This window comes from Thalia democratica, chromosome 1, assembly GCF_965202585.1.
Source record: "Thalia democratica chromosome 1, ktThaDemo2.hap1.1, whole genome shotgun sequence".
Classification (NCBI taxonomy): domain Eukaryota; kingdom Metazoa; phylum Chordata; class Thaliacea; order Salpida; family Salpidae; genus Thalia; species Thalia democratica.
The window spans coordinates 3,121,408-3,130,197 of NC_139165.1; positions in this window are offsets into that span (position 1 = coordinate 3,121,408).

The following is an 8,790-nucleotide window of genomic DNA, read 5'->3' on the forward strand; positions in this document are numbered from 1 at the left end:
TTTCACTGATGCAAGTTTGCTTTGCATAATACAGTCAGATATAACTACTCATTAGTTGGAGAGGGGACTCATTCTAGACCACCTTTGCTGCTGCTAACATGCAGTTCAAATACACATTTATATAATTTGTTGTTTATTTTAAAGTTGTTTTTTTAACATGTTATTTATTATAAGCAGTTTTTTGATTTTATTTCAAGTTTTTTTATGTAATATTATTCATAGATTTCTTGAAGTATATATTTTTGAATTTTATTGTGTTTAAAGGTTCCATTTAAAAGAATCATTTTAAGATAAGTTTTTGTATTATTATTGTTGTTTACATGATTCCTAAATGTAATATGTTAATTTATGTCATGCCTAATTTTATTTATCATATCCCTGAATTTCATTTGATATCAGTAATAGTTAAGTAAATATTATTATTCACTATAGTTAATAGTGTAGAGTTAAAGTACACTTTAACAATACCTACAATTCTTTGTGGGTTTAATCTACAAATTATAAATATTTTAACTGACTTACAAAGGCTATACTATAGGCTAAAAAAATTAGCAACCATGTTGAAAATGATTTATGGTTGTTTTATTTTGACGATATTAGATAAAAATTATGTTAGATATTAAATTTTTAATAGTTTTTGTTTTGAATGAAACCTATTTCATACTGATTTTTTATTTAATGTGTTTAATTGTCTTAATATTTTTTATCTTATCTCTAATATTCACAGCTTAAAGTTAACATTTTATTTTATATTTAAGCTCTAATCACAGTAAGTATTTGTAGATACTTTTTATTTTCATATATATCAAACTTTGATTGTCTGATTTGTTGTAACCCAGAGTCTGATTATTAGACTAAATTTTTGCTTTAGATGTTACCAACCCTGATAATGTATAGGTGAAAATCATGCCAACTCTGGCTTGTTTAACTTATACATTATCAGGGTTGCTAACATCTAAAGCTTATAGTAAAACTTATAGTTAAAACCAAGCCTGCACATGATACTTAAAGACTTTATTAAAACTCAGGTAAATATAATATTGTTGAAATATTCAGATAAACAAGGATATTTGTAAGCTAAAATGTATTTTCCCTTTAAATAGCTGTAACTTTTTATAATAGTTTTAACCTTTTTATAAATAATAATATATAGTTATTTAGGCTCTATTTTTAACTCTTATAAAATCAGCTTACTAAATTTTTTAACCACTGTTAAAGTAAAAAACTGGCCAATTTAAGACAATTATTTTAGTAAAAGTTAGTCCAATGTAATATAGTTTCATTGTTTTAAGTTTGTTTGAGGTTATTTGTAAGTCAAATTTTTTTTTTTTTAATTAGAAAATCTTATAAATTAAACTTAACTTGAGTTAAAATCAGGCTAACTTAATCTAGTTTAAAACTTCATGTAAAATAATATATAGCTATTTGAGCTTTATTTATAACATGTAAACTATAAGCTAAAATTTTTTATTAAAAGTTACTTAACCAACTCTAAATAATTATATGTCTTAATGAAACTAAGTCCACTTTAAACTAGTTGAAATTTTTCAGGTTAATTTAAAATTTCGTAAGCAAAACTTTGTTTTTTTTTCTTAAATTATGAGTTTATAGATTTAAAAATTTAGGTATTTTTCAAAAAGTTGTAAATATAAAGCTTATTGATCAAACTGTTATGGTAACGTTTGGATTTTTTTTATCTATATAGTAGCTCAATTAAAGATCACCTAATATAATAAGTAAATCTAGACTATATTAATAGGGACAAAAACTCAGTTTACTTAGAACTAGATTAGTTTTATATGACAAAATTTAATACAAGAAATTAAAAACACAGAGTGTTAACATTAAAAATAAATAAATGATAATTTTATAAAAACTAAAAATTTTTTTTTTTTAATTATGTTTATGTTCACTAAAACTAATTATATTAGGCAAATTTGACACGTTTTGCTATATTTTACCAAATTTTCAATATTTTTCTGTAATAAGCATATTTTGTAATATTTTTTCATAATTTACAATTTTGGCTTTTTCCCTAAATGATATAAATATTATTCATTTTTACAATAACTAATATTTGTAACATCTAAATTTGAATTGTTTGTCCCTTATTATATAGTTTAAATTTGCAAGTTATACATTTAAAGTTTTTGCCTTGGTTAAAATAATTGAAACATATTAGTTATATTTAGGGCTTTTAAAACTGTTTTGGTTGAATTTCAAAAGGACCCTTATTATTTTTAAAAAAGTTGCTGAAGTTAAAAGGGCTAAAATGATATATTTTTAATAGAAGTTCCATTTAAACGTCAATGTGTTTCTCCTAACATTTGCTGAGTCAGCATTTTTTTAAAGCATTCTGTTTTCTATTTATAAACTTATCTCTATCCTGCTTTACCGAAAAGTTTAAAAGTTATCAAAAAAAAATTTTTTTATTACTATACAGAATAAACCGTGAAAAACAGTTTTTTTTTTTTGCCGGGTCAGCGAATATTAGAGGAAACACCTTAACTTTTCAACAAAACTTATTAAAAAGAAGTTCATGAATTGGTTTAAATTTGTAAAGATGTGGAAGGAACTGAAACGCTAGAAAAACAGTAAATCTTTAATAGATTCCTCTCTTAAATCAGTTTAAATTTAACCCTATAATTAAGTATTTATTACATATTCTTAGGTTTATTTTTAACATAAACAGACGCTAGCGGGAACTCAGGCTAAATTTTAAGTTACTAAATTTATCCACTATGTTTTAAAACTTTATTTTGAAATTTTTTAAAGAAATTTTTGTTAGATCAATAGGGCATAATGTTTTATTTAAAGTGTCGATATTTTGTTATAAAATATATCTCATATGATATAAAAAAAAATATATATTATTTTTAATAATCTTTTAAATAATAGGTTTTTCTTTTTCATAATAAATAAGGTAAAATTATACTCCTATAAAAGTTTTATTTAAACCTTTTGTTTTGTTTAAAAAAACGTTTAAAGAGTTGTTTTGAAAAAAAATATTATAATAACTATATCTAAGAATATTTTATTTATTTTAGCATCTTAAAAAAATCCTATAGTTAAAAAAAAAGCTATCACTCCTCAAAAATGGAAAGAGTTATGAACATTACGCAAAGTAACACAAATTTATATGAAGGCAACGAAAAGTGTATGGAAAATATCGATGTATACAACTTCAAACAAGGTAAATTAGCAAATTGTGGTATGATATCTTCAATGTCAACATTGGCAATCAACAAAGGTCTATATAACAGAGTCGTGCCCAGAGGTCAGAACTTTTACAGCAAGAATTCATCTAAGGTCGTGTTTAATCTTTATAAACTGGGAAAACTTTACCAAGTTAAGGTTGATAAAATGCTACCTACTGAAGAAAATGAATTGATATATAGCCGTAGTTCAAATGAAAATTTAGTAGGACCATTTCTAGAGAAAGCTCTTGTTCAACTGCATTTTGATGGAAACTATGAATTATCAGAAGGTGTTTTTCCAACTGTTGTTATGTCAAGTTTTGCAAATAGCTTTTTTGAAGATTTACATTTTTCGCCTAACGAAAAATACTCCAAATTAGAAGAAATTTTAAATCATTGTTCGAAAACTAAAACCCAAATGGTTGTAAGTTTTAAAGAGTCAGTATCAAAATACAATCTAGTATCCTATCATTACTATAATTTACTTGAAGTAGAAAAAAATAATGAAGGTTTTGTAAAACTTTACGATCCTTACGGAGAAATTTTATCTATCCCGAAAAGTTTTTTTATTGACAGTAAACTCAACAACTTAAAAATATTTTATTTTGATAACAAGATTTTTGAAATACCGGAAATCAAAACTAAAGTAAGTTTTACTGGTAAATGGCCAATATTAAAAAGTACTGAAAATTTTCAATTTGTTTATTACAATTTGGTGATTAAAGACGATGACACAAAAATTTTAATGAATATAAGCGTGAATCATAGTCTAAATTATATAGAACCGACGATTTTAATAATAACCGATAATGAAAGAATGAATGTTGCAGAGCATTCACTATGTGAATTTGAAGAAGATAACCGCGTCCGAGTTGTTCTTAGAAAATCGTTAAGAGCAAATCTAAGAAGAGGAAAATATAAAGTAGTAGTTGTTGTTTCGAAGTGGGACGAATTAGAAAGTTGTGAAGAAAGTAAAAAGTATTTGGAAAATGGAGGAAATAAGTTTCTTTTCAGACTTGCTGCTTCAAAACAATGCTTAGTTAAAAAATCTAGGAAGAAAAGGAATTCTAAAATCGATGAAGCACTGTTTGAATGGTTTGATAAGAATGAAAGGTCAATTAGTTATAAATGGGTTGTCATTTTTGTTTTAGTTGTTTTATTGTGCTTGTACTTAATGTTTAAAATTGTTTACTTTATATACACTTTCTCATAAACTTTTAATGCTGACCAACGTTTTCATGTTTTTGTTAAAATATAAATAAAGTAGACCTAAATTGTTAAAACTTGATTATAATTAACTTATTTTAAATATTTAATGAAATTTTTGTTGAGGGTTTTCTTACTTAGTTCAGTACAGTGATCTTAAGAGTTAATAAAATATGTGCATAATAAAGTAGAATATAACTGTTATTTGTCCTAAAACTTTAAACTTAAATATAGCCTGCTAATATAAAAACTAATTTAATTGATTATTCTCGGTTATTTGTTGTAACTTGATTAATTTAGTTTAACCTCCGTGTATTTTAAAATGATATGTATCATCATTATTTAAGTTTAAAAATGTTAAACAAAGGCTTAGCTTTCTATAAACCTTTTACTGTGATCAGATAATAACTTCCGTCTAACCATAGCAACTGGTGAACAAAATTAACTTTTTAAAGTAACTCGGAACAAGTGAGCTATCTAATATATTTGATAATTTATTACATTAACTATGTGCAAAAGTATTTCTCTGTGTAAAAAATTAATGCACATCAAAAACTAATACATTATTTTTGTATAATTTAATAATTTTGTGTAACAGTGACTTGTACCTAAGGTTTTCTTATAGGCGTTTTATCACTATAAATCATATTTGAGTGTTTAAAAATTACTTTTAACAAATAAAAACAAGATATGTTGTATAATAACTTTTTGTTTTTAGTTTTTACACTTTTTGAATAAAATATGTTTCTGTGCACTTTAAATTCAGTCCTACGCACAGAAGTATACACAAAAGCTTAATGTTTGATTTTTTTTTTCTTTATTAACTTTAATTAAGTAGAATCTAAAGTTTTTTGTCTTCTAAATTGTTTTCTCACTTTAGTTATATTTTAGTGTGTATAAACAAATTTAAAACAAAATAAAGATTTAACACTAAATATAATAGTTTTTGTTCAGAACTCTTTTTCACTCTTAATAGTAAATCTACACTGCACTTAAAAATTAATATCTATGCACACCACTGTACACTCATTAAACTATTTTTAAATTTACTTTATTTAGATTATATGTAAAGTCAAGTAACAAGTTCTCTATTATGATCGTTTTTTCACTTTTATTTTATTAAGGTGTGTACAGAAACAATTCAAACACATTGAAAAAATAAAATAAAATAAACAGTTTTTTGCTTCAGAATACAATACTGATTTTTCTTTAATATTTTATTTCCACACAGAATAAAATTCTATGCACACTAACATGAACAAATGCTTATTTTATTTTAGTGGGTTTTGTTGAGGCAATTATTATTTTCAAAATCACAAGTAATTATTAATTTTAGCGTTACAATTATACGCTTTTTTTACTTTTCATATCTTGTCTGCAAAGCGTATGATGCCCCTGATGAAAAAAAAAAATTACTTTTAATACAAGTAAAACTAAAATTGTGAAAGCTGAGTTTTAAAATTTTAAACTAATGCAAGTTTCAAAAATCCCCAATATACTAACTAAATGCTACAATAAAAATCTTAATTTTGAAATATAATAAGCAAAAAAGTTACTCTTAGAAATATATGATCCTACTTAAAAAGTACTAACAGTTATGTTAGATTTTTATAACAGGTAAAAATATATTTTTTTAGAATTTTTTTCTGAAGTCTACACTATTTGCAAATTTTGTTGTTCAAGCTAAATTAAAAAACTCAAATAAGTTTCTTAATCGGTAAAAACTTTTAGGTTTAACTGTATAATCAACATACAGTCCTTTAACCCACATTAATAGGGATATAAGGTAGTCATGTTTTCTGAAAACTGGAATTTTAACAACTTAAAAAAGAACCTCTAAAAACCTGAGAGGTTTTTTATAATAACCAGTGACTTGACTACATTAATAATAGCAAAATTTCTAATGAACTTTACAATATATTAGATTAAAATCGTGGTCATATAAAATATACTTAAATAAAATGATGTTAGTTTTTAGACCTTATTTCTAAATAGAGTATTTCAAAAGTTTATACAGTTTTATTGTAATTATTTTATGTACTTTCAGTAAAAACACATTAGCAATTGTTATTTTTACATTTAACAATAAACAGTTTATTTTTACAGTTTACTATTTAAAAAAACCTAAAAGAAATTTTGAAAAACCAAATACCACCCTTTTTACAAAGAGAAATGCATTAAAATTTACTTTTTACTGTAATGTATGCTCTTCTAGTAAAAAAACCCATTAGTTCTTGCTTTTACTTTATCAAGTATTTTACAAACACTAAACCTGGTAGAGTCCCTAGAATTTTTAACAAAATTCACTAAAAACCCTGAAAGTTTAAACAATTTTACATGTTACGTATTAAAATTTTGAATTGACACAAAAATCTATTATATAGACAAAAAAAAATTTATCAATAGTTCTTTTAAACACATTTAAAAATAGCTTTACATTAACTTTTTAACTATAATTATACTGTTTAACACATTTTTTACCTTAAAATGAATTTTAAATTAAAACTAGACCCAGAAGCATGTACTTTCAAAAGCCTGGAAGAAATTTAGAAAACCTGGAAGAAATTTCCAAAAAACTTGTGGCCACCATGTATTTCGAATTTTTTTAAACTCAGGCTGACTCAGGATAGTTTTTTTTTTATTTACAAAAATTAGGATATTTTTCAAATTGTTAAAAAATCTCAGGACTTAACTTTTCTAGGTTTTCAATGAGAGTTAGTTGGTCTAGTTTCAATATTTCATTATTTTTAACAAATTTTCTAAATAACTAGATTTTTATTAATATCAAAAAGTTAAAAAAAATTTTAAGGATTTGTTACAACTCAGGAAGATAGTTGTTGGTTATTCAGGACTAATTTTTTTCACTCAAAGAGATCAAACAATCAACAAAGGTCTAGCAATAATACTTTTACTGTCCAAAAATAGATAAAGAAATAAAGTCTATTATTAAAAGATTAAATTTCTTACTGGTTCGTTTTTTAGCAAACTCACAAAGTTTTAATAATATATACATATATATAATTTTCGAAGCTTACGTACCCAAGTTATTGTTTACCACTGATTAAAGTTTAAAAATAAATTTATAACATAAATAAATGATTCAACTGTATGGACTGCAACCAATTGGTTGCTACAGATTCAAAAATTACTATGGTTTTTACTAGAATAATAACATATAATTAAAACACAAACTTCAACAAAACAGTTCATTAAATATTTGGTAGTGAAAATGATAACATAAAGCTGATAAATTACTTAAAAAACAACTTTTTTAATAAATAAAAAAACTGTAGTAGTTATAACTTATGGTTTTATAAACTTTGTTGGTAAATCTTCTACTAACATATTTTTTAATATTTAATACAAGAATTTATATAGTAATAACAGTCACAGTAGTTTAACTTTTTCAAATGGCTCTAGTTGGTAGAACATCTTGAATTTAAAATTTTATCACAATATGTTTAATAAAAGTAAACATGTATAATACAACAACAAAGTTAAAAGTGTACAAACATGAAAACTATTTATTTATTCAAACACCCATGCTATATTATAGTACATATATATTGCTTAAGTTTTGAAAAAAATCTGAATTATTAAAATAAAATATACTTGATTTATTAAACTTATTGTTGAATTTTTAATGAAGTTTTAATTTTATGAAATATCAACTAAAGTGTTTTGTTTAGATAAAATTTTGATAAAATATGTAAAACATTTAAGCTTTATGAAGTTAAACATTCATGCTATATAATAATACCTATAACTAAAGTTTTTAAAAAGTCTGAAGTAGTAAATAAAACTAAACTTGACTTAATAAACTTTTTTTTAATTTATAGTAAGTTTATATGTGATGTAAAATATCAACTAAAGTAATTTGTCTAGATAAAATTTTGATAAAATAAGTAAAACATTTAAGCTTTATGATAAAGTTTTCATTAGAAGAATTTTATTAAATGAAAAAAAAAATGTAAATTCAAAGATAAGTCTGGATATCAATATCAAGCCGCTGGAATCGATCTACTAGTATTTTTACCTTTTCAAGTTTGTTTAATTTGTGGTACAAATTTAAGAGTTTTTTTATTTTTTGTTGTAAAGTTTGTATGACAAATATTCAAGTTTTATTTTTTATTTTTTTTGGAATGTTGTTATGTAAACTGTTTAAATTATTTTGATCTGTTTATAGTTGTAATATTGGTAAATTATTTTGTAAAACGTCTTTACTCAGATACAATCATTCAATAAACTAATATAGGTTAGATTTTAGCTATGAGCAAGGTTGCCACACACTCAAGATAACCCAGGATTTTAATTTTTTTTGGAAATCTCAGGATGACTCAGGACAATGCAGGATATTTTTAATTTGTTTTAAAAGCTTAAGCTGGTT